Source organism: Cryptomeria japonica, chromosome 7 (genome assembly GCF_030272615.1).
Source record: "Cryptomeria japonica chromosome 7, Sugi_1.0, whole genome shotgun sequence".
In the NCBI taxonomy this organism is placed as follows: Eukaryota; Viridiplantae; Streptophyta; class Pinopsida; order Cupressales; family Cupressaceae; genus Cryptomeria; species Cryptomeria japonica.
The window spans coordinates 166,463,605-166,487,844 of NC_081411.1; the positions used below are offsets into that span (position 1 = coordinate 166,463,605).

A 24,240-nucleotide genomic window follows, 5' to 3' on the forward strand; every position below is an offset into this window, starting at 1 on the left:
AAAAAATTAATGCATTTAAGTGTTTTTTATCAACCAAAAAGAAAGGAAGAAAGGAAACTAAGTCCAAGCATTTAGATGAAGCAGAATTAGGGATTGTCAATGATAAATTACAAAATAAATTACAAACATGTACATCTAATGGCTCATATATAGAGAGATCAATAAAACATATCTTAAGGAAATACAAATTTATTATTTATTTAAAATAATCAGCAGAAATCTCAACACTAACCAAATTCATTTTTTATAAAAGATGAGAGCATGATTTTCATTTCGATTCTTTTTCTTCTCTTCATCTTGATGATAGATCATGAAATGAGATCTAAAATATTTGCAAAATTTTTTAGCCAATGATCCAAAACTTTTACAAAAACTTCTACACAATCTAACCCAAAAACTTTACAACATAAAAAATCGGCATCGAACCACCAGGTCTCCCATAATCCTTCACATGTCTTCCAGTATCGGCAACTATCTGATCAGAACCAGGGGGACGCCTGCCATTCAAATAGTTATAAAGCCACAAAGCACCAAAAAAAGCCCTGAAACTGTCACAAACAGCAGGGCTCCTACAGGTATCAATATGGGGCTTAAAAGTATCAAAACAGGGGCCAAAATCACCATGGTCATTGCAGTTAGCTCTATCATAAACAACAAAATTGCTCCCAATGTGACCAGGGCTATAGCACCCAAAACCTGCGTGGAGTTTGGTGCAAATACCAGATCAGCTAGAAAATTCTACTTTGTAGATCTGGGTTTCTTCAATCTTGTGTTAATAAAGGTAAATGGGATATTTGAGCCTAGGAAAAGGACAAGTAATATAAGTTAATATAGGCAGCTGTGGTATTTAAGCCTGGACCCGAAGAATCACTTTTCACTAGCTTCCTTGTTTCATCCTTAAAAATAAAGGATGTCCTTATTTTTTTTCAGAGTTGGAGCTGATTTCAATGATGTAATTGATATAGAAACTAAATGCAATAATTAAAAAGTAATTTAGTATTAGATTTGATTAAGATATAATTGGTATAGATGTCATAAAGTAATTGTCAAAGATCAATTCATTATAGTATAAAGAATTAGGTCATTTGGGATGATTATGATATTGCAAGTGCGAAAGTGATCTCTAGGATTTGTGAACCTAAATCAATGAGTGAAATTGACATGGAGTCATCAATCTGGACTTTTTTGTTTTAAGGTTTTTGTAATACATGTGTTTTTCTATGTTTGTGATTTATATCAATGAAAATGGTTTTTATAATTAACATGATAGAACTTGCTAATTGAGTTTCATGAGTTCTTCGAGTAAGCTCTTACATAAATTGATTCAATGGTGATAAATCAAGAGTAAAGATAAGGAGCAAACCTCTAATGTGTCATAAATAATAATGCATTGATTTGATACTGATATGATTCTTTCATTTGAATTCTCTCATGAAAATCTTAAGCCATTCACATGAATTAGGGTTATTCCTTATATGCAAAGCCCTAACATTCAATTCAATATAATTTGTGCTTTAAATAGCTCCTAACATTACTAGTAAAGAAAGCAAACATGAGCCCAAATAAAAAAAATTAGAGTTCAAATCTATGCATAGGGGAATGAATTTGGTCAATCCCACACCCATAGATTTTAACAAAGGTGGTGAATGACTAGTGTGGAATTAATCTCTAAAATTGTGAACTTGAACTTAAATCAATGTATGGAATTGAGTTGGCATCATGAATTTGAACTTCAATTTTTAAACTTTTTGTTGTAAAGAATTTGTCCACATTGACATAGAAAAAAGAACAAATCTTAAGGCAAAATACAAGAAATGTAGTTTTATTGGATATAGAGTTCACGATTTTGGTTATTGTTTATGAAATTATGAAAATCACAAAATCATTAGGAGTAGAGATTTGCTATTCAATGAGAATTTCATGTACAAAGAATAGTTGTAGGGAAAGAAACATGAAAAAAACACAAACTATATGGTGCTTGGTGAAATCATTGAAAATGTAGTTCTAAATGTTTCAAAAAATCAAAATATTCAACAACTAGAACAATAGAAGTATCTCAAACTCCTATAAGAAGATCCACTAGGTTATGTAGACACTATGAACAATAAGTTCTCCTTCATTATATTATGTATTGTTGACTGATTTGGTGAACTAGAAAGTTATGAAGAAACAATCCCGGTAGAAACAAGAAGTGGGAGCAAGACAAGAATGAGGAGATGGAATACTTATACAAAACTAGACTTGGGACTTGGTTCAATTGCCTAAAGGTAAAATAAAATTGCAAAACAAATGGGTTTTTAGGATGAAAGAAGAAGATGGAGGAAAAAGGAGGTACAAGGAAAGACTTATTGTAAAGGGTTTTGCACTGAAGAAAGATATATATTTTGATTAAAAAAAATTCCTATTGTTGAAATTGTATATGGTGAAAATGGATAACAATAATAACAATATTGAAAGGCTAAATGAATCCAACCACAAAACCCTAGCCTAACAATCAACAAAGATCCACCATAACATATGAAGATTACCTAAGACAATGCAAATCACATGAGATCACAAAGATTATACCATCACATGTCCAATAGGGTTTGGAACTCCATTCTTCCTATCTCCATTGATCTTGCTTGATATATTTGCTCTCAGATTTTATATGCACAAGAGCTCAACAAAGAACGGAGTGTGGTTGCAAGTAGGATCGTAGTGTAGTCAATTGATCAAGTAGTTAGCTCCTTAGGATCATTAGGATGATTAGGATGATTAGGGTTTGATAATGAAGGAAGCATCTCCTTATATAGAAGACACTATATGAAATGGAGGGATAAGATTGAGAGGTGTAAAAGGAGGTCGGCTATGATTAGAGGGTAGATAAAAGAAATAATAAAATAATGAAAGGGGTAGGTAGTGTATGAATTAAGAGATGAATGACATGTGTCATGGGTAGAAAAGGCTAATGAATTAATTAAATAAATAAAGATTTATTTAATTATTAGAAGAAGTAGGATAATTAAATAAATAAGATATTTATTTAATTTAGGAAAAGGATAATTTAAATAAATAAATGTATTTATTTAAATGAGAAATAAGGCTAGAAGAGGATAAATAAATTAATTAAATAAATAAGGATTTATTTAATTAATAGAAGAATTAGGCTTAGATATTTAAATATTTATTTAATTAGACCGGACAATTTTAGGTGTCTACATTTTGCCCCTCTTTGAGACAATGCATCTTGTCGCGTTGTTTCAAAGAAGATAAGATGAACTGATACAGAGTTGCCCCAGAATGGGAATGATATGCCCCCTCGAGAGATTGGATGAAAATGTCTGAAAAGATTGCAGACAATCTCTTGATAAGAAAGAAAGGCTAGAATGGAATGGTCGGATAAAGTGACAAAGTCACGGGATAATGAAGACTGACTCAAAAAATGAAGGCGAGGGCTAGGGTAGGCTATAAGATAGACCACGGGGGAAAATACATCCTCATTGTCATCTACACATCCACAAGAGCATATTGTAGAGCGAAAATAGAGCAGGAGCAGTCAGCAGCGATGGCTTTCACTCACAGATTCGACCGCGTTCGCCAATTTCAGAGGCCAGTAGAGGCAAGAGAGCCGGTTAGTACCACCAAACCTCCTCGTACTTTGACGCATTTAATTTTGTCATTAATGCATGTCGAATAGGGTAATAAATGCACTCAGACTAGGGTCCAAAAAGTGTCAAAAAATGTTTAGGCGCGTCTGCGTTGGTGCCAAGCGCGTCTGTGTTTGTGCCAAGCGCATCTATGTCTGGACCCGCGTCTGTGTCAAATGCGACCGCATCTGTGCTGTTCAGGCGCGTTTGTGCCAAGAAGGCACGTCTATGAAGAGCATAGGCACGTCTGTGTCAGGAAGGCGCGTCTGTGTCAGACAGACGCGTCTGTGCAGTCTCTAAGAGCGTTTGTGTCATGTAAGCACGTTTGCGTTTGAAAAGTATGAATTTGCATCTTCTAGGTCAAATTGGCAGTTCTGTGATGAACATACCTTGTCGATTGGATAAGCTACTGAGAGGATACACTCAAGCAGGTCCTCTAGGAAGACTAGGACAGATCAAGGCACTTTGTGATGAACAGTGAGTACCAAGATAGAATACTTTGTGATGAACAAGGAGTACTGAAATACGAGCAGCACTTTGTGATGAACAGGGAGTGCAAATGCGAGCAGCACTTTGTGATGAACAGGAAGTGCAAAATGTGAGTAACACTTTGTGATGAATAGTGAGTGTCACACACGTAGTACTTTGTGATGAACAGTGAGTACCACTAGGATAAATAGCAACACTTTGTGATGAACAGTGAGTGTCACTAGGGTAGATAGCCATATGCATTTAGATAGCATTTTGTGATAAACAGTGAATGCCACTATGACTGACATGATTGATTTGCTTGACTGCAGGAGTATTTGCCTATGTTGGAGTCACGGGAGAGATTCCCATCGACTGAGAGGTTGCGACTTGAGTTGTCACTGGAGGTCAGAGCTGCCATTGAGGAGATGGGTCTGAGACGTGTTGTATGTGCCTGAGTTTCGGATGAACATGGGACTGCTGACTGCACTGGCTAAGAGATGGCACTTTGAGACGTGCACATTCCATTTGTCGATGGGTGAGATGACAGTCACCCTGGAGGATGTATACAAGATTCTGCGGGTACGAATTGATGGGGAGTTGATTTTGTACGATCGAGACAGAGATAGGGATGCCCTTAGACGAGTGTTCTAGGATCCGGGATTGGAGATGAGGGTGGGACAAGTGGCATGGGATACCATGACATGGATAGGATTAGCACTACCAATAGTGTTGGCAGGAGTGATCAGTGAGTTCCTCTGTATCAGTTTTGTACCATTTTGTATGATGATGTAGACACCTACGGGTGATTGTAGCCATATGATTTTGACATCATTGTATCATGACATTATATATATATATATATATATATATATATATATATGAGATGATTCATCTTTGCGGCAGCTATATGCATGCGTACCTATGTGATGTATGTTTCTGTGTGATGCTTATGATATGGATGCAAATATGTATATGATACAATGCAATATATATATATATATATATTTTGTTCTTTTATGTTTTATATGTTATGCCAATGCAAATGTGAATGTATGAAATGCAAATGAATATGATAATGCAAATAATTATTTACATGATGAAAATATAAAATGTGCTAATATGTGTTGTGTGCAGGATGTGATGCAGTTGTGATATCTATATGTATGTATGAAATGCTTATATGTGGTAATGCAGGTGCAACTACATGAAATGCAAATGTTTTTGGTGTGTCATTATACTCAGTCATGTGATAGCAGGCTACGCGGACTCGAGAAGGATGATGGAAGTCAATCAAAAAAGGGGGATGGAAGACAAAAGATATGAAAGTGAAAGAGCTTCTTGTGCGTTATCATCATTGAGATTTATTATGGCAAAATAGGTTATGACAATCGAGGCATATGTTTGACCCAGAAAGTCATTGTACCTGTTTGCATGGACATAAGACAGTCACAAACAAGGAATGCCCCAGTTCACACTAGACTCATAGTGTCCTCATATCCTTGGACAAGTCATAGCATTACTAAGAGACAATCCACAGACAACAAATACAAATAAGTGACGATACCCCATCCTCGCCTTTCTAGTCAAAGACATCCTGGAAATAGAATCTCTAGTCAAAGACATCCCAAAAAAGCTAAAAGACATGTCACCAAAAAAAAGAAGATGAAATCAAAAGAAAACCAAGACTTGACACCAACATCCACTGTAGTCCTCAAGTTTAGTGTCTCTTGTCACTTGTATAAGTCTTATTTGATTGTGGTCACAATGTTTACTTTCACAGAAAGGATAGATAGCACTGAACCATAATGTTGTCTGAGTCTGTTGAAAGATTTGATTTGTTGAAGCCCATTGTTCCTGCTGTGTCTCATCTGAAACTGACTGAATCCATGAAACTGATACTTTATTGTGGAGAAGACGAAACTTTATTGTGGATCTGTGATGCAAATGCTGCTTTATTGCGAATTGTGCGCGGATAGATTGAAGAAAGCTGGAAGAAACTGTACTCCTCGAAACATGTGATGTTCTCAGTTCCACACCCATTATTAGACGTAGGATTTGCCTTAGCCATAGATAGGATCTGATTTATTATGAATGGAAAGGGGGATTTGTTATGAATGGCTAACCAATCTTAGGTAGATCAATAACAAGCCATGATGGGAATGAGTAAGTTTATTATGAACGAATAGGTTGTGAGTGTGTGCAAAGTGAAATGATGAAAGAGAATCCTGAAGGAGGGAGGAGCAATGTCTCTACACATGGCGTTGGTGACCCAGTTTTCACCATGGTACTTTCCCAAGGCGCCACCAAAGTGGTTTTCACTGTTGGACGAAATTATTTCTTTTTACTTTTCTGATTTTTCAATGTTTTTGTGTCACAAGGTGCCTGTTTGCCAGGTTTTCACCAAGTAACGATTTTTTTGTTTTATTATTTTTTTTGTATTTTTGAATTAGGATACTCTGAAGAGCTATGTGTAGAACCTGCGAAGGTGCATGCTATTGATAGGATCCTCCAAAGGTTCACCTTCTGTAGTTAAGAGCTGATATGCTCCAGATCCATATGCTGCTGTAATAATGTAAGGTCCAAGCCAGTTTGGTTCGAACTTGCACTTCTTCTCTCTGTCTTATTGATTTTTAGGATTTTCTCTGAGAACTAAATCACCCACCTCAAATGTGCGAGGCTTGACCTTGTGATTATAGCTGCGACTCATTCATTGTTGGTAAGCTTTGAGATGACTAAAAGCAATTTGTCTTCGTTCATCCAGTAGTTCCAGTTCTTATAAGCGAGAAACCCTGTAGTCTTCATCACTGATGATGTTTTGCAAAGAAACCCATAAAGAGGGTAGCTCGACCTCAATAGGCAAGATGGCTTCAGAACCATAGACTAGTGAATAGGGTGTAGCTCCTGTGGGTGTACGGACACTTGTGCAGTAGGCCCAAAGTGTAGGATTAAGTTGGATATGCCAATTACGGCCAGCATCATCGACTGTCTTCTTTAGGATTTTAAGGATTGTCTTATTGGACGCCTTAGCTTGGCCATTGCTTTAGGGATAATATGGTGTGGAAAAACGATGGGAGATATGGAAGCAGTCACAGAGTTCACAAACATCCTGATTTTTGAAGGGACGTCCGTTATCAGTGATAATGGAAACAAGAATACCGTATCGGCAAATGATATAGTTGAGGATGAATGTAGCAATTTGTTTTCCAGTAACTTGTGTGAGAGGCACGGCTTCAATCCATTTTGTAAAATACTTTGTGGCAGTGATAATGAATTTATGACCATTGGAAGAAGGAGGGTGAATCTTGCCTATGAGATCGAGTCCCCATTGACAAAAGGGCCAAGGAGACGTAAGCGGTTGAAGTTCTTGTGCTGGCGCATGTATGAGATCTCCATGAATTTGACATTGCTTACATTTCTTGACAAACTGATATGAGTCTTTCTCCATATTGGGCCAGTAATATCCAGTCCTGATGAGTTTCTTGGCCAAGGTAGAACCACTAGCATTTGGACCACATATCCCTTCATGCACTTCCCGTAACGCAATCTAAGCTTCGTTGCTTTCTAAACATCTAAGAAGAGTGCCATCTAGACCTCGTCGATATAAGATATCAGCTAAAATGACATATCGAGAGATTGGCGAATGAAAGTGCAACGTTGGTTATTTGATAGATCAGGAGGTAAAGTATTGTCTCGTAGGTATGTGAAAATGGAACCATATAACTGGGATTCGAGATCGACAACGCATAACGTCTCAGTAGGCATGATCTCATATGAAGGGACCAAAAGGTTATCCACCAAGAACTCATAGCGGGTCTCGTTTGGAGGTAGATCGATCAGTGAAGCAATTGTAGCCATGGCATTTGCGGCGCGATTCTGCTCTCTTGGTATCTGTTCAAAGTCTATCTTTGTGAAGTATTGTTTCTGTAGCGTCGTAAATTGTACGCACTTGCTAGGGTGGTACAATTTCACACCTAGTTTAGCACCCGCCTTAGTGCATTTTGCATTTTGCATTGCATTTATCCTTTAGCACTTAATTAATCAAATTAATTAGGTCTAAGGTCCTATTTCATCATCCTTTGCATCATAAAGTTGGGCCCTTTCGCTCAAGCGTGCCCTTTGCATTTTATTCCTCCAATACATCACTCAATCAAAAACCCTAATTAAGTCCTATTTCGAACTTGGGGGCTTGGTTTCGGGGTCAAAACATCTCGAAATCCCCTGTAACTTCGGGATTCTCTCTAAAATCATCATATTCGATGACCCTGAAAATTTGGTGAAAAGTTGTCGGGACCGTGGCGCCCGGAGTGCACATGGTCCCAGACATTTTTCTCAAAATTTTGGGAGCACAATCCAATCATAAAATAAAGCTTAACCCCAAGAAATTGGCGGGATATTCAATCTCTAGGTCAACCAAAAGACGAAATTACGATCTAGGGTTTCCTACATAAGAGCTCTCTTTCTTCATTTGAAGGGATCTGATTCTTGTTTTTAGGAACCTCATATGCAGTGAAAGAGCAGATCTTTGAAGACTTCAACAACATTCAACATCCTTCTATCAAGCATCTATCAATTTCATTCCTTCACTTAGGGCTTGGAAGACATTGAAGAACAATAGGAGATTACCGACTGAAGATTGGCTTGTACTCCTCCCTTGAGGGTTGGGTATGATTTCATGTTGTTTTCATGTCTTTGCATAAGCTTCAATATATCATTTATTCATGCTTTAGATCACTTTGCATCTTGATTTAGAGCATTTACATTATCATTTACAAGCAATTAGGGTTTACTTTCTAGGTTGCTCTAGTTTGCTTTCTTGCATTTTTAGGACCTTGCACACACACTAGGTCTGCACACACAATACATTTTACAAAACAACTTGGCTATTCATGGAGGTGGAAATCACCGAAGCGGGGGTTTGACTAAGGCAAAACCCTATATAGCCACCCATACACCCTTTTTCAAATATCAGTGCAGGTTCAGGACTCGGACGACGCCGCAGGATACAGATCCGGAGAGAACAAGTCGGGACAACACTCTGTATCAAATTGCAGAGCAGAAGACTGGGACAGGGGCGCTGGGCGCCCTGGTCCTACCAGGACAGGGGCCCTGGGCGCCCTGGTCCCTGGGACAGAGGCGCTGGGCGCCCTGGTCCTCCGAACAGACAGCTTTCAGACAGCTTCTGACAGTGTTTCAGAGTGCAAAACGATAGTTTCTGGTGCAGTTTTTAGGACAGTGGCGCCCGCGCCCCCGTCCCGCACATTTTCAGTCCGATTTTGACTCCGGGTACACATCTGCATTCTTATTTCATCCTTGTATTTACAGCTGTTCATTGTTTAATCTCGATTCTGCAATCTTGTTATTAGTTCATACTTGCATTTTGGGATTAGGGTTTGAACTTACATCATTTGATCTTACAATTTCAACAAGGGAATAGAAATCCTAATAGATATTCTGTGGCTCTCTCTTTCACAAAAAGAAGTAGCCAATTGTGCGATATCTCTAGGCTCTTTCGTATTCCGTAATGTGTGTCAAAAGGTAGGATTAGGGCATGTTAACCTAGTCTCGCTTTTTCCCCTACACATTTTGGTGAATCCGACGTGAAACTATCATTGCTTCCTCTTGCATTGCATTTGTTAGATCTAGATCTAGATTTAGTGTGTTTTCATTTCATTTTCATTAAAAAGAAAAAAAAAAGAAAAAGAAGAAAAAAAGAGAAGAGTGTGTTTCTTTGCATTGTGTGTTTAAATTTTATGCAATCTTTTCAAAATGTCAGATTTTTAGTTGCAAAATGTTCATACTTTCGATGATTATTATGAGTATAGCCAAGACGAATTAGATGAAGCTTTAGATGAGTTTTTAAACCCTAAGGATGCTAAACCTTCATTTTACCAAAAACTCATAAACCTTGTTACTATGCCATTTAGGTGTGATGAGAAAGATAAGTCGAATGATTCCTCTCAAGGATACATTCCTATCAACTCTTCCCCTAAATCTAGTAACATGGTTGTTTTCAATAATCCCCTCTATGAGGAGATGTCTCCTTTTGAATCAAAAGACAAGCCTTTTAACCGATATGATCATGCTTTGTTGGATGATGCTCTTGATGACTTTGTGGCTTTATCGAAATCTTTAAACAAGAACAAGACTTCTAAATTAGTTAACATGATAAACTTGAATGAACATAACAAGCCTCTTTTTGAAATCCAAGGTGCTTATCCTTCTCCCACCTTTCAAGTTCCTAAGTCACCTCTCCTTACTGTCCAAGGAAGATATGATCATGATTCCTTTTGTACTCCAAATAAACCAATTATCACCGTACAAGGAAGAAAACCTATAAGTCCTTATAGTTATGCCAAGCAAATAACTAGAGAGAGTTATCATGCGGTTGCCCATACTTATCACACTAGAAATAATAGGCAACCTAATCCTCCTCCTGTTATTCCAGTTTCTCTTCCTAATCCTCAACCAATTCTTCCACAAGCTCCCCGTATTTCGCAAGTTATGGGTAAGGAATATGATCTCATAGAACAACTTAAAGCTACCCCTGCTAAGATATCCCTTTGGGATTTGATTCGAACTTCTTCCGCTCATCATGGAATGTTACAAGGTGCCTTGAAAGATTTGAATGTTCCTCCACCGAACACATCTAGTAATATAGCATCTTTGGTTAACTCTGTGATGAATCCCAAAGCTCAAATTGTGTTTACCCAAGATGAGTTGCCTACTAGTGAAATTCAACAACAATATGATCCCTTGATGATTGTGGTTATCATGAAAGACACAGCTATAAGACGAACACTAGTAGATAATGGCTCTGGCCTTAATGTGTGTAGTATTAATCTATTGCATAAGATGAATGTGGATACGTCTCTTATTGAGCCTGATTCTCATCCCATTCGTGGCTTTGACAATGTGGCTAAGACTTCATTGGGTATCATCACCTTACCTCTCACAGTAGGACCTGTTACTTTGCCTACTCCTATCCATGTTATGTCGGGAAATTTAACATATAACTTGTTATTAGGGAGGCCTTGGATTCACAGCATGCAAGCTGTCCCCTCTACATTACATAGACAAGTTAAATTTGTTTATAACAATAAGACATATACTTTGATAGGTGATACTAATTTTCAAGCTTGTCTACAAACATTTAATTCCAAAGGATATTCTTCTAAGCCATCCTCGTCTAGTGATGACTCTTTAAACAAGAAACCTATCGATGAATCCTCGCTCTTCGATGATCAAAATTCTTTGGATGAGTCTGGAGCTCCTGAAGAAGATTCTTCTCGATTTGAAACTACACATAAGAAGGATTTTGATCCTGAGAAGATCCTCGAAGAAGATGATTGGGGATCCCTTGATTTCAATCCCACTTTTGTAGGTGAATATAAGGTTCCTTCTAGAGAGCTTAAAGTTGAAAAGAAGGAAGAAGCTAAAAATCAATCGACCTTACCTGAATCTATGAGTAATAATTTTGTGGCCGCTTCTCAAACTTCTTCTCCTCACACCTCTAATTATGAAGAGTTTGATTCCTTGTCTTATGAAAAACCGCCTTCTCTTCCTGAAATGGCTGATCGTTATGGTCATGGTTTTCGCATTTTTGCTAAGCATGGGTATCATGGAAAAGGTTGTGGTGCTCATGAACAAGGGATAAGAGTTCCTCTAGAGACTAATTTTCACAATTATGCCTTTGGACTTGGCTATAATCCTTGCAAACGTACTAAAGCTTCTAAAAGACCATGCATTAGTGTTAATGCTATCTCTACATCTCTCTCAATACAACACCCTGAGTATATTGATGGGGATCCTTTGGGTGACTGTGCTTTGGATATCTTCCCTATTGACGATGCTTTAGCTGAGTTCTTGGGAGCCTATGACACTCTTCCTCGTTATCATCACAATAGGGGACTCCCTTATTGTTTGAACACTGAAGCCTATTTTGGAAAAGAGATTGATAATGACGAGATTGTGAAAGAATTCCCTCAGTTAAAGGATACTCCTCAACAAAGTAATCTTCTCATAAGTGAAACCACTGATGTTAAGATGAACCCTTGCAATAAAGAGAAAGTTATTAAAATTGGGAAATGTTTGGATGAAGAGGAACAAAAACAATATGAAGATTTATTGCATGAATTCCCTGAGATCTTTGCTTGGACATACTCTGACATGCCTGGTATAGATCCTAAGATTGTTACTCATAACATTATCTTAGTTCCTGATGCTAAGCCCGTGAAACAAAAGATTCGAAAAATGAATCCCAAGGTGGCTTTGCTTGTTAAGGCTGAGATTGAAAAATTATTGGAGGCTGGATTTATCCGCCCTATTGACTATTCCCCATGGATTTCAAATATTGTCGCTGTGGCTAAACCAGACAACAAAATAAGAATGTGTACCGACTTTCGGGATCTAAATAAGGCTTCTTTAAAAGATGATTTTCCTCTTCCAAACATTGACATGATAGTGGATTCTACGGCAGAACATGCCTTGTTATCCTTCATGGATGGTTTCTTAGGATACAATCAAATTTTCATTAACCCTCAAGATCAATTCAAAACCGCTTTCACAACTCCTTGGGGTACGTTTTGTTGGATAATGATGCCTTTTGGACTTAAAAATGCCGGTGCAACTTATCAACGAGCGATGACCCTTATCTTTCATGATTATATGCATAAGATTTTAGAGGACTATGTTGATGATATTTTAGCCAAATCCTTTCTTCGCATGGATCATGTTAAAATCCTTCGTCAGATCTTTGAAAGAATTCGTAAATATCACATGCGCTTGAATCCTCGAAAATGTGTTTTTGGTGTGGATAGTGGAAAACTATTAGGATTCATAGTTTCGCATCGTGGGATTGAGGTGGACACTAAGAAAATAGATGCTATTGTCAACATGCCACCTCCTAGAAATGTGTCTCAACTTAAAAGCTTACAAGGAAAGATTAAAGCTATTCATAGGTTCGTGTCTCAGCTTGCGGATCGTACCTTTCCTTTTACTCAACTTCTTAAAAAGGATATCACTTTTCAATGGAATGAGGATTGTCAGCGAGCATTTGAAGATTTAAAAGTGTATTTGGCTAGTCCTCCTATTCTTTAACCTGCCGAACCTTCTAAACCTTTCCTTCTGTATACAGCTGCTTCCTCTCATGCTCTCACAGCATTGTTGGCACAACATGATAAAGATGGTAGGGAATGTCTGGTTTATTACATAAGTCGTACCTTACTCGATTATGAGACCCGATATTCTGCGATAGAAAGACAATGCTTGGCCTTGGTGTTTGCGACTCAGAAATTGAGACATTATCTTTTAAATTCAGAAATCCACGTCATGGTAAAGTTTGATCCTTTGAAGCATCTTTTCTTTAAAACTGATTTATCAGGACGCCTAGCTAAGTGGGTTATGATGTTAACTGAATTTGACCTTAAATTTGTTTCACAAAGAGCAATTAAAGGACAAGCGTTGATCGATCACTTAGTTGAGGCCCCTTCACCTTTCTCCTTTCCTAACCCTGAGTCTTTTCCCGGTGACTTCATTCTTTCTATAGAGAAAGATGAAACTTGGGAGTTATACTTTGATGGCTCTAAGTGTCGTATGGGATCGGGGGCAGGTGTTGTTCTGATTTCTCCTACAAAGAAATCTATTCCCTTATCCTATCGTCTAAATTTCCTGTGTACCAATAACATTGCTGAGTATGAGGCTCTTATAGCAGGAATAAAAGCAGCCTTCGCTCTGAACATAAAACACATACATATCTATGGAGATTTGCAATTGATTATAAGACAAGTAACAGGACTGTATCAAGCAAAACAAGACAAATTATCACAATATAAAGACCTTGCCATCTCTTTATTACAAAAATTTGATTCTTATACCATGGAACCGGTTCCTCGAAAAGATAATCGACATGCGGACGCAATGGCATATGTGGCTTCTCTTGTATCTTTAGAGGACCCTGTGGTTGATCTTAAATTTGTTATTCACAACCTTATTTCTCCAGCTATTGTAGACGATTCTAGCTTGGTAAAATGTTGTGACTTTGTAGATTCAAATGAATGGTTCTCGCATATCGTAAGATATTTGACCGATGGTACCTTTCCTGATTCCGCTAATAGGAACACTAGGGCTAAAATCCGCAAGCTGTCTGCTAGATATATCATTCTTTCTAATGTCCTTTACCGAAGGGGTTATGATGGTCTTCTCCTTCGTTGTCTTAACAAGTCGAAAATCCCTGTTGCTCTTGAAGAGGCACATTCAGGTGCCTGTGGGGGGCATTTTGGGGGCAAATCCTTGGTTCATAGATTGCTTCGTATGGGATACTATTGGCAAACTATGCAGAAGGATTCCTTTTCATTTGTTAAAAAATGTCATCAATGTCAACAACACAATAATCTGATTCATGCTCCTGCCCAAGAACTTCGTTCTCAAGTAGCTTCTTGGCCTTTCTCCGCATGGGGTTTGGATCTTATTGGTAAAATCTCTCCTCCTTCATCTCAAGGACACACCTTCATTATAACCGCAACAGATTACTTTACGAAGTGGGTAGAGGCTATTCCCCTTCGCTCTACCACTGCTGAAGTGATTTGTCAATTTCTTCTAGAAAACATCATTTCTCGATTTAGGATACCTTCCACTATTATCTCAGATAATGGGACATCATTTAAGAACAAGGACGTGAAGAAATTCCTCGAGAAGTATCATATCAAACATCGATTTTCTACACCATACTATCCTCAGTCAAATGGTCAAGCCGAGTCATCCAATAAAATAATTGAACAAATTCTTCGCAAAACTATGAATAAGCATGGTAAGGATTGGAGTAACCAGCTAATCTATGCTCTTTGGGCCTACCGAACGAGTGTACGAATTGCTACGGGAACTACTCCTTATAATCTTGTTTATGGTGCTGACGCTATTATGCCCTTAGAGTTAGAGATTCCATCACTTAGGGTTTCTCTCAAAGGTATAGTAGATGATGACTCTTATAGAGAACAACGACTTCAACAGCTTGAGATGCTTGATGAACAGCGTATAAATGCTCTCAAGCATATTCAAGCGTATCACAAAACTCTACAACGAAGCTATAATGATAAGGTTATTCAACGTTCTTTCTCAGTAGGTGACTTAGTCCTTTATGAGAATCAGCGCAATGTGAATGCCTTACCTGTAGAAAAGGGAAAATTTAGTCCTAATTGGCTTGGACCATATATCGTTATTGAAGATTATGGATCAGGTGCTTACAAAATAGCGGATGTAGATGGTATGCCTCTTAAAGAACCTATCAATGCTATGCACTTGCGTAGATATTATACTTAATTCTTCGTTCCTCATCTATCTTCTTTTCAATTCTTCAACATTGGATAATATGTTAGTATCTCCTAATTAGAGCAAAATAGAATTAAATGTTATGGTGTTTAATTTATATTGCTTCGTTCCTGACAAGCGCGTCTCTTTACTTTATAGTTTGTCTTGAATTCATTTATGTAAATTGTAAAAGATTTACATTTCCATTATGCTAGCATATTATACAGTGTCTTTATGTGTTAAGTAGAATCGTATCATGTTGTGTTTAAGTTCAAAATTAAATCACATTAGTTATATGATTCTTAGACTTAATGCATATTTCTTCCTTATCATCAATGTAGTACTTGATTAAATATTTTAATTAAGTCACACATGTATCAATTTAATCATGGAGCATTGAGAAATCAATCACATGGAAATTAAATTCTGAACATATATGTACATTTACCAAATGTATTAGATTTAATCAAAACAAAATATACATTGTTTTAAGAATTAAAGATAACACATTTGAGATAAAAGAGAAGCATGTATATATACATATATATGTGGATCGTATACAAATATAGGTCACTATACATCCAAAATGTGACCTCTCCTACATCATAAAATCATCTCCTATCCCTAGGGCTAGTGGCTAGAGAGTGTCGACTGGACGCTCCCTCCTGATCTGACCGTGAAGGCGGACCCATGGGTGTGTAGCGGGATACAGACCGTGAGTGACTCCGAGAGGAACTCCTACGATCCCTATCCATAAGGATCGCGCGATAGGTGGTAGCCTCGGCCTGAGCTGCTGCTAGATCTCGCCGCGCCCACTGAAGGTCCTCTGATAGGACTCTCTCTCTCCCTCCATATGTCTACCTGTACTCGGAATGGGGAAAACAAGTCCTCATGCCAACCCGCGTTCCCCTGAGACCTATAAGCAATCTGTGAGGAACTAGGGATCTGTGCTATCGTGGAAATGTCTGTCACTGCCTGCTGAATCAGGGAACGCCACTCCTGCACATTAGCTGTAGCAGTAGAATAGATTTTTTGCTAGTACCATTCTATATCATCAAAGCATTAATCAATCAATATAAACCTACTATACTTGGGTCTCCCTCACGCCAGTAGGGATCATGATACGGTAGTATCTGTGATTGGGATCTACTAGGCTCCCCTCGCTCGACTAATCTGTGCACGACAGGTGTAAGCTGGACGGTACTAGGAACAGGTCTCCGTATCGCCTCATGTTCCCCCTGTTGGGGAATAAGAGGAGGATCCAGCGCTATGGTATCGTCTCCTGAATGGTGGGGAGCTGCATCTGACTCCTCCTCATCATCCCTATCCTCCTCTTCGTCGTCCTCCTCGTCATCCTCATCCTCATCCTCATCCGCATCATCACCTGCATCCTCCTCGTCCTCATCTCTATCTGTATCCTCCTCCTCCTCCTTGGCGCTGGGCTGATCGCCTGTAGGTGGATCAGGATCTCCTGCCTTTTCATGACCCTCTCCCTCCTCTGGCTCCTCTAACCTGGATCCCTAGTCCTCGTCTCGGTCTCCATGTCTCCATGGGCCTGGATAGCCTGTCGGATGATCTGGTGGAAAGATAGGACCTAGATATGATTTCATAAACCATGAGACATACCTGCGCTGTGCTCCAGGCTCTGCAGAATAATCAGTGACTACATCCTGATCAGATCCCTCTAAGTCTGTAGTCTCGATGTCATCTATCGTCGGTCTCGCTACTGCTCTAGGTCTGGGAAGGACCCATGAGTGTCGAGTATAGATGGGCACATCGGCTGGAACACACTGCTCTAGCCCAAACTGCCTCCGTACTCGATCGAAGTAGAATGGGACTATGATGTGTGAATATCATCCCTGCAGTAGGCGGTTCCTCTGTAGACATGCTAACTGTCTCTCCATCCCATCCCATCTGTGCATCCGTAGGTAGGGTCTCCACACTATCACCTCGGCTGTCAGTCTATCAAAAATCACTCTCCAATATAACAAGTCTCCAAATCTCCACTCGCTGGTAAGTGGATAAGCAAACACCCTAGGTCGCTCGCTAGTCGTACTCAGCGGAAAGCCGACAGGCCTGGTGCATGTGAAGTGCTCTAAAATTCACACCTGCAGAAGTGTGCATGTCATCAAACTGCAACCCTGTCCAAATACATACTCCTCAAGGTCGTGATAGAGATGTGCAAGCATACTCCGACCCCAAGCATATACTCTCCTGTGTCTCTCCATCGCTCTGATACACCATGTGAGACCCCCATGCATGTGCGTCCCTCGCCCATTAGGACAGACAACTAGTGCTATGATGGCGATCATAAGGCGTCTCAGAAGGGGTACCTCCCCTGTAGGATGTAAGAGCCAACTGACCATAATGCGACCTCACGTCTCGCTCGGCATGACTCTCCCTATGCAATACACCTGCTCTCTCTGATGATCCTCCGTTGATCGATCGGTCACGTATGTAACAGTCGCTCCTCTGATAGGAAGACGAAGTATACGGTATACATCCTCGAGTGTAACCGTCAGCTCTCCTACTGGAAGGTGAAAAGTGCATGTGTCAGGATCCCATCGCTCCATCAATGCCATCAGCATCGCAGGATGGAACCGAATGGTTGGCATGAGGATCACATACCACAATCCCACAATCAACAATGTGTCTCTCTCTGCCTGAGTCAGCCACGGAATCTGATCTCACAAACTGCGAAGAATATGTCCCGCTGTATGCTCTCTCATGTATGGGAGACCCTGCAACACAAAAACATAACCGTAATCAGTACTCGATCAGCAAAATCGCTCATGCAAACTGTCGAACATCATATGCCAACCCTAAAACCCCTCGCCAAGCCCTGATTGGGACCATGGCGCCCTGATTGGGACCATGGCGCCTTGATTGGGACCATGGCGCCCTGTCAGGGACCATGGCAACCTGAAGGGACCATGGCGCCCCTGTCAGGGACCATGGCGCCTTGGGGGGACCAGGGCGCTCCACAGGGACCATGGCGCCCTGGGTGGGCCCCGGGTCAGCATTTAAGGCCCGCATACGATCACAGAAAAGTCAAAATGCGAAAAAATCAAAAGTCAAACGTTCCGTCAACTCACCTCGTCCAGTGGGTCGTCGTTGATCACGGCCTGGCGCAGGATCTCAATCCTCGTGGGACGCTCCGGTCGTTGTGAAGGCATGATGATGGCTATGTGGGCTCCGCTGCAATGAATAGTATTCTGAAATCAACAAAGTGAGAAATGCAAGTGTCACTTTCAAGGTATATACTTTCATTTGTTTATCTTTACTTTTGAAACCCTAATTTTCCTCTATCATTCATTTTATCATAACTTGGGTTTGGGAGATGCGATTTTCGAGCCGTTTGTTGCGTTGGAATTGTATTTTCCTTCCCCTACTCTCGGGATGTTCCAAAAAGTGCTCTGATGAAGCCTATTTAGTGAACACCCCTCATCAATACTCTCTTACACAATTTGTCGCAAGTAAACATGCTACCCTGTTTCACCTCCCTAATAAGCAAGTCGAAACAGGGGGGGGCATATAGCTACTCACAGATTTCATCACCTTCCTTAGTGAGCATTAGGTGATTTTGTGATCTAACGTGTGTTTTGTAGGGTGCGGTTCCTAACTGTGTATTGCAGATACCGCTGGGGGCTTCGTCTGACAACTTATGGATATATCCTTTTTCAAATGATATTTACTTTTCTGTACTTTAGTTTGCATATGCACGTAGTACTCATATGACCGCTAAAGTGAGAGCTAAATGTAGCATCGTAAATTGTACGCACTTGCTAGGGTGGTACAATTTCACACCTAGTTTAGCACCCGCCTTAGTGCATTTTGCATTTTGCATTGCATTTCTCCTTTAGCACTTAATTAATCAAATTAATTAGGTCTAAGGTCCTATTTCATCATCCTTTGCATCATAAAGTTGGGCCCTTTCGCTAAAGTGTGCCCTTTGCATTTTATTCTTCCAATACATCACTCAATCAAAAACCCTAATTAAGTCCTATTTCGAACTTGGGGGCTTGGTTTCGGGGTCAAAACATCTCGAAATCACCTGTAACTTCGGGATTCTCTCTAAAATCATCATATCCGACGGCCCTGAAAATTTGGTGAAAAGTTGTCGGGACCGTGGTGCCCGGAGTGCACATGGTCCCGGACATTTTTCTTGAAATTTTGGGAGCACAATCCAATCATAAAATAAAGTTTAACCCCAAGAAATTGGCGGGATATTCAATCTCTAGGTCGGCCAAAAGACGAAATTACGATCTAGGGTTTCCTACATAAAAGCTCTCTTTCTTCATTTGAAGGGATCCAATTCTTGTTTTCAGGAACCTCATATGCAACGAAAGAGCAGATCTTTGAAGACTTCAACAACATTCAACATCCTTCTATCAAGCATCTATCAATTTCATTCCTTCACTTAGGGCTTGGAAGACATTGAAGAACAATAGGAGATTACCAACTGAAGATTGGCTTGTACTCCTCCCTTGAGGGTTGGGTATGATTTCATGTTGTTTTCATGTCTTTGCATAAGCTTCAATATATCATTTATTCATGCTTTAGATCACTTTGCATCTTGATTTAGAGCATTTACATTATCATTTACAAGCAATTAGGGTTTACTTTCTAGGTTGCTCTAGTTTGCTTTCTTGCATTTTTAGGACCTTGCACACACACTAGGTCTGCACACACAATACATTTTACAAAACAACTTGACTATTCATGGAGGTGGAAATCACCGAAGTGGGGGTTTGACTAAGACAAAACCTTATATAGCTGCCCATACACCCTTTTTCAGATATCAATTCAGGTTCGGGACTCGGACGACGCCGCAGGATACAGATCCGGAGAGAACAGGTCGAGACAACACTCTGTATCAAATTGCAGAGCAGAAGACTGGGACAGGGGCGCTGGGCGCCCTGGTCCTGCCAGGACAGGGGCGCTGGGCACCCTGGTCCCTGGGACAAGGGCGCTGGGCACCCTGGTCCTCCGGACAGACAGCTTTCAGACAGCTTTCCAATAATGTTTCAGAGTGCAAAACGACAGTTTCCGGTGCAGTTTTCGGGATAGTGGTGCTCGCGCCCCCGTCCCGAACATTTTCAGTCCGATTTTGACTCCGGGTACACATCTGCATTCTTATTTCATCCTTGTATTTACAGCTGTTCATTGTTTAATCTCAATTCTGCAATCTTGTTATTAGTTCATACTTGCATTTTGGGATTAGGGTTTGAACTTACATCATTTGATCTTACAATTTCAACAAGGGAATAGAAATCCTAATAGATATCCCGTGGCTCTCTCTTTCACAAAAAGAAGTAGCCAATTGTGCGATATCTCTAGGCTCTTTCGTATTCCGTAATGTGTGTCAAAAGGTAAGATTAGGGCATGTTAACCTAGTCTCGCTTTTTCCCCTACACAGTTTCAGGTCATCCACCATTTGTTTATAAGGCAGTTAACTTTTCGTCTTTTGTTTCGTAATCATCAGTTGCTTGACAGATGACAAGTTGGGAGTCCCCAAAAACACGAAGTTCCTGGATCTTCCATTGAACTGCAATTCGTAATCCTGTTGTTAATGCCTCATATTCCGCTATATTGTTAGTGCAAGGAAATGATAAGCGGTATGATTTTGGTATAGAATCTCCTTGAGGAGTTATAAAGAGGATGTCAGCTCCTGCCTCATGCTGTGTATATGAACCGTCAAAGTATAGTTGCCATGGCTTTGCATGTGACATTGTCAAAATGGATTCATCTGGAAATTTTGAACTTAGAGGAACATCATCTATCATGGGAGCATCTGCTAATTGATCTGCGATGGCTTGTCCTTTTATTGTTTTTCTGTCCACATACTCGATGTCGAATTCACTCAGTATCATTACCCATTTGGCCAGTCGCCCAGTAAGTGTTGCCTTATTGAGAAGGTATTTCAATGGATCTATCCTTGCAACTAACTTTGTTTTATGAGTAAGCATGTAATGTCATAATTTCTGTGAAGCAAAGACCATAGCGAGGCATGCGCGCTCAATTGGTGTTTAGTTTAGCTCATATCCCACCAATGTGCGACTGATATAATATACTGCTTGTTCCTTGCCTTCAGCAATTTGTTGCGCTAAGAGTGCCCCCAATGTTATTGGAGTAGCTGAAATGTATAATAACAGTGGTTGATCTGGAACTGGTGGCATCAGAACTGGCAGATTTAGAAGATAATCTTTGAGCGTCTGGAAAGCCTGTTGACAGTTGTCATCCCATTTGAATTTGATGTTTTTATGTAGCAGGTGCTGAAATGGATTACACTTATCTACCAGTTGTGTTATGAATCTTCGAATGGACTGGAGTCTGCCTTGTAAGGATCGAAGTTGACTGATATTTCTTGGTGGTTGCATTTCCAAAATAGCTTTGACTTTTGCTGGATCCACTTCAATTCCTCTTTTGGATACAATGAATCCTAGGAGCTTCCCAGAGGTTACTCCAAAGACACATTTCTTAGGGTTTAATCTTACTTTGTATTTTTCCAACCGATCAAAGGCAACTGAAAGTATGTCCAAATGTGTATTTCTGTCTATTGATTTGACCAAGAGGTCATCAACATAATCTTCCACTGTTACATGCATGAGATCATGAAAGATAGTAGTCATGGCTATTTGATATATAGCACCTGCATTCTTTAGCCCGAAAGGCATGACATTCCAGTAGAAAGTTCCCCATGGACAAGTAAATGATGTTTTGTGTTGATCCTCGGGTGCGATCCTTATCTGATTATAACCAGAGAATCCATCCATTAATGATAGCATTTCATGACCTGTTGTGAGATCAACAATCAAGTCAATATTTGGTAATGGGAAGTCATCCTTTGGACAAGCTTTGTTGATGTCTCTGAAATCTGTACATATCCTGATGCTGCGATCTGGTTTACTAACAGGTACCAAGTTGGAGATCCATTCAGGGTAATCAATTGGACGTATGAATCCGACATCTTGTACTTTCTCAAGTTCTACTTTGACTAGTAATGCCACTTGTGGATGCATTTTTCTTAATTTTTGTTTTACTGGTTTTGCCCCCGGTTTGACTGTCAGATGATGCATTACCAAATCCGGATCCAATCCAGGCATATTAGCGTATGACCAGGCGAAGTTGATTTGTCGTTCTTTGAAGAAACTTATGAATTTTGACCTTTCAGACTCTGTCAGTGATTGAGCTAGGAATATGTTGTGTGGAACCTCTTCTGTACCGATGTTTGTTTTGATAGTCTTCTTTACCAACATGGATGATTTTTCCTCATATGATGCTGGGAGAATGTCGAGCCTTCCATCTTCGGGCGCCTCAGAGAGGTTTTCACCCTCAGATACGTCCTTTCTTTTTACTTTTTTGGGGTCAGATAGCGCTACAATGTGGTTTTCACCATAAGACCCTTGATTTGTTCTTATTTTCACATTTTTGCGACTGGAAGGTCTGACACCCTCACCAAAATATGCCACGCTATTGAGTTCTATGGTGTATCCTGCTTTATGGTCTCCAGGGGGAAGATCATCTCGTATGCCTAGATAGTCAATAAAGGCTTCATCGTTTTGGAATGTATCCAACTGTGTAGGTCCTTCATGATCCCAATCAATGAGTTGATGGTGAACAAGGGGAAGGTTGTTAATGCCCTCGAAGTTAGTGGGGCTAAGAGTGAAGATGTGGTTATATTTGGGTATGTCAAGGTAATTATCGAGGTCATCGATGGCACTCTCCTCATCAGTCTCGATCACGAGCGAATCCAAATTATCGTCACTAGTAGCGCGTTCCGAAACAGGTGTTCTCATCCTATGTGATTTCAACCTAGAACCTTGAGACAAGGACTGTGTAGACTCCTCATAGGTTGTTTCTTGACCAACTCTGAATTTGTTATAAAAGTCCTCCTCTTCTATGGGTTCGCCTGGCTCTCTAAATGTCTCAGTGAGCTCGTAGTCACTCGAAGACTTGTCGGAACCCCATTCCCATTCGTTGGAATCTGTGGAATAGCGATTCTCTTGTTGAATTTTGGTAACTTTGATTTGTAAGGCTTCTTCTGTCCTTTGGGTGTGGACCTTGGAAGTTAAGAAACCAAGTCCTTTCGAGCGTTCCTTTTTGAAAGTCAATTCAGGTTGTAAAAGTTCAATGATGCCTTCCTTTCGTAACCCCAGAGGGCTTTTTCCATCATACCCGAATTTTTGTAGAATTTTGAAGCCTTTGCCATATTTCTCACATGGAAGATTGATGTGGTTTCTTGTTTCCTCTTCATTGTCCCTGAAAAGCATTTGGTATAAATCTTCCTCTTCTAGTTCGCCCCATCTTTGAAAGGTAGTGGGATCCCATTTGAGTTTCATGATGGAGATTTGCTTGTTAGGATGTGGTCTTCCATATTCTTTTGGGGAACTCATGACTTGTCTTAAGCACATGGTCTGATTGAAAGTATATTCCCCCATGCCTTTGTCCTGAAACTTGCCTTTAAGCTCACCTTGTTTGGATGTCGAAGGTTTTAATGACTCAGGATCAATGTATGCCGATGAAGGAACAACTTCCCGATTACTAGGAATGATGGTCTCAGTCTTTGATTTCAGGTTATTGCAATATATGAATGGATTAGGATTGCCGTTAACTGTTACTTCCACTCCTTTATGAGGAAACTTAATGCATTGGTGATATGTGGATGGGACTACCCTCATTTCATGGATCCAAGGACGTCCTAATAATATGTTATAAGTGAGATTTAAATCCAGGACTTGACAGACCACATCCTTTGTAACTGGCCCAACTTTGAGAGGTAAGATGACTGTACCCTTGGATGAACGCTCTTCATCATCATATGCCTTAATGGTGATCT

The 24,240-nt window shown here is 39.9% G+C and overlaps 1 protein-coding gene across 1 annotated transcript in view; it reads right to left on the reverse strand.

Moving 5' to 3' along the window:
- Window positions 1-363: 363 nt before the first annotated feature.
- Window positions 364-24,240, reverse strand: part of LOC131068805 (oleosin) — an 81,387-nt gene continuing 57,510 nt past the window's right edge. The window contains exon 2 of the transcript XR_009112070.2: window positions 364-497. The gene's annotated coding sequence lies outside the window, so the exon portion shown is untranslated. The remainder of the gene's footprint in view (window positions 498-24,240) is intronic.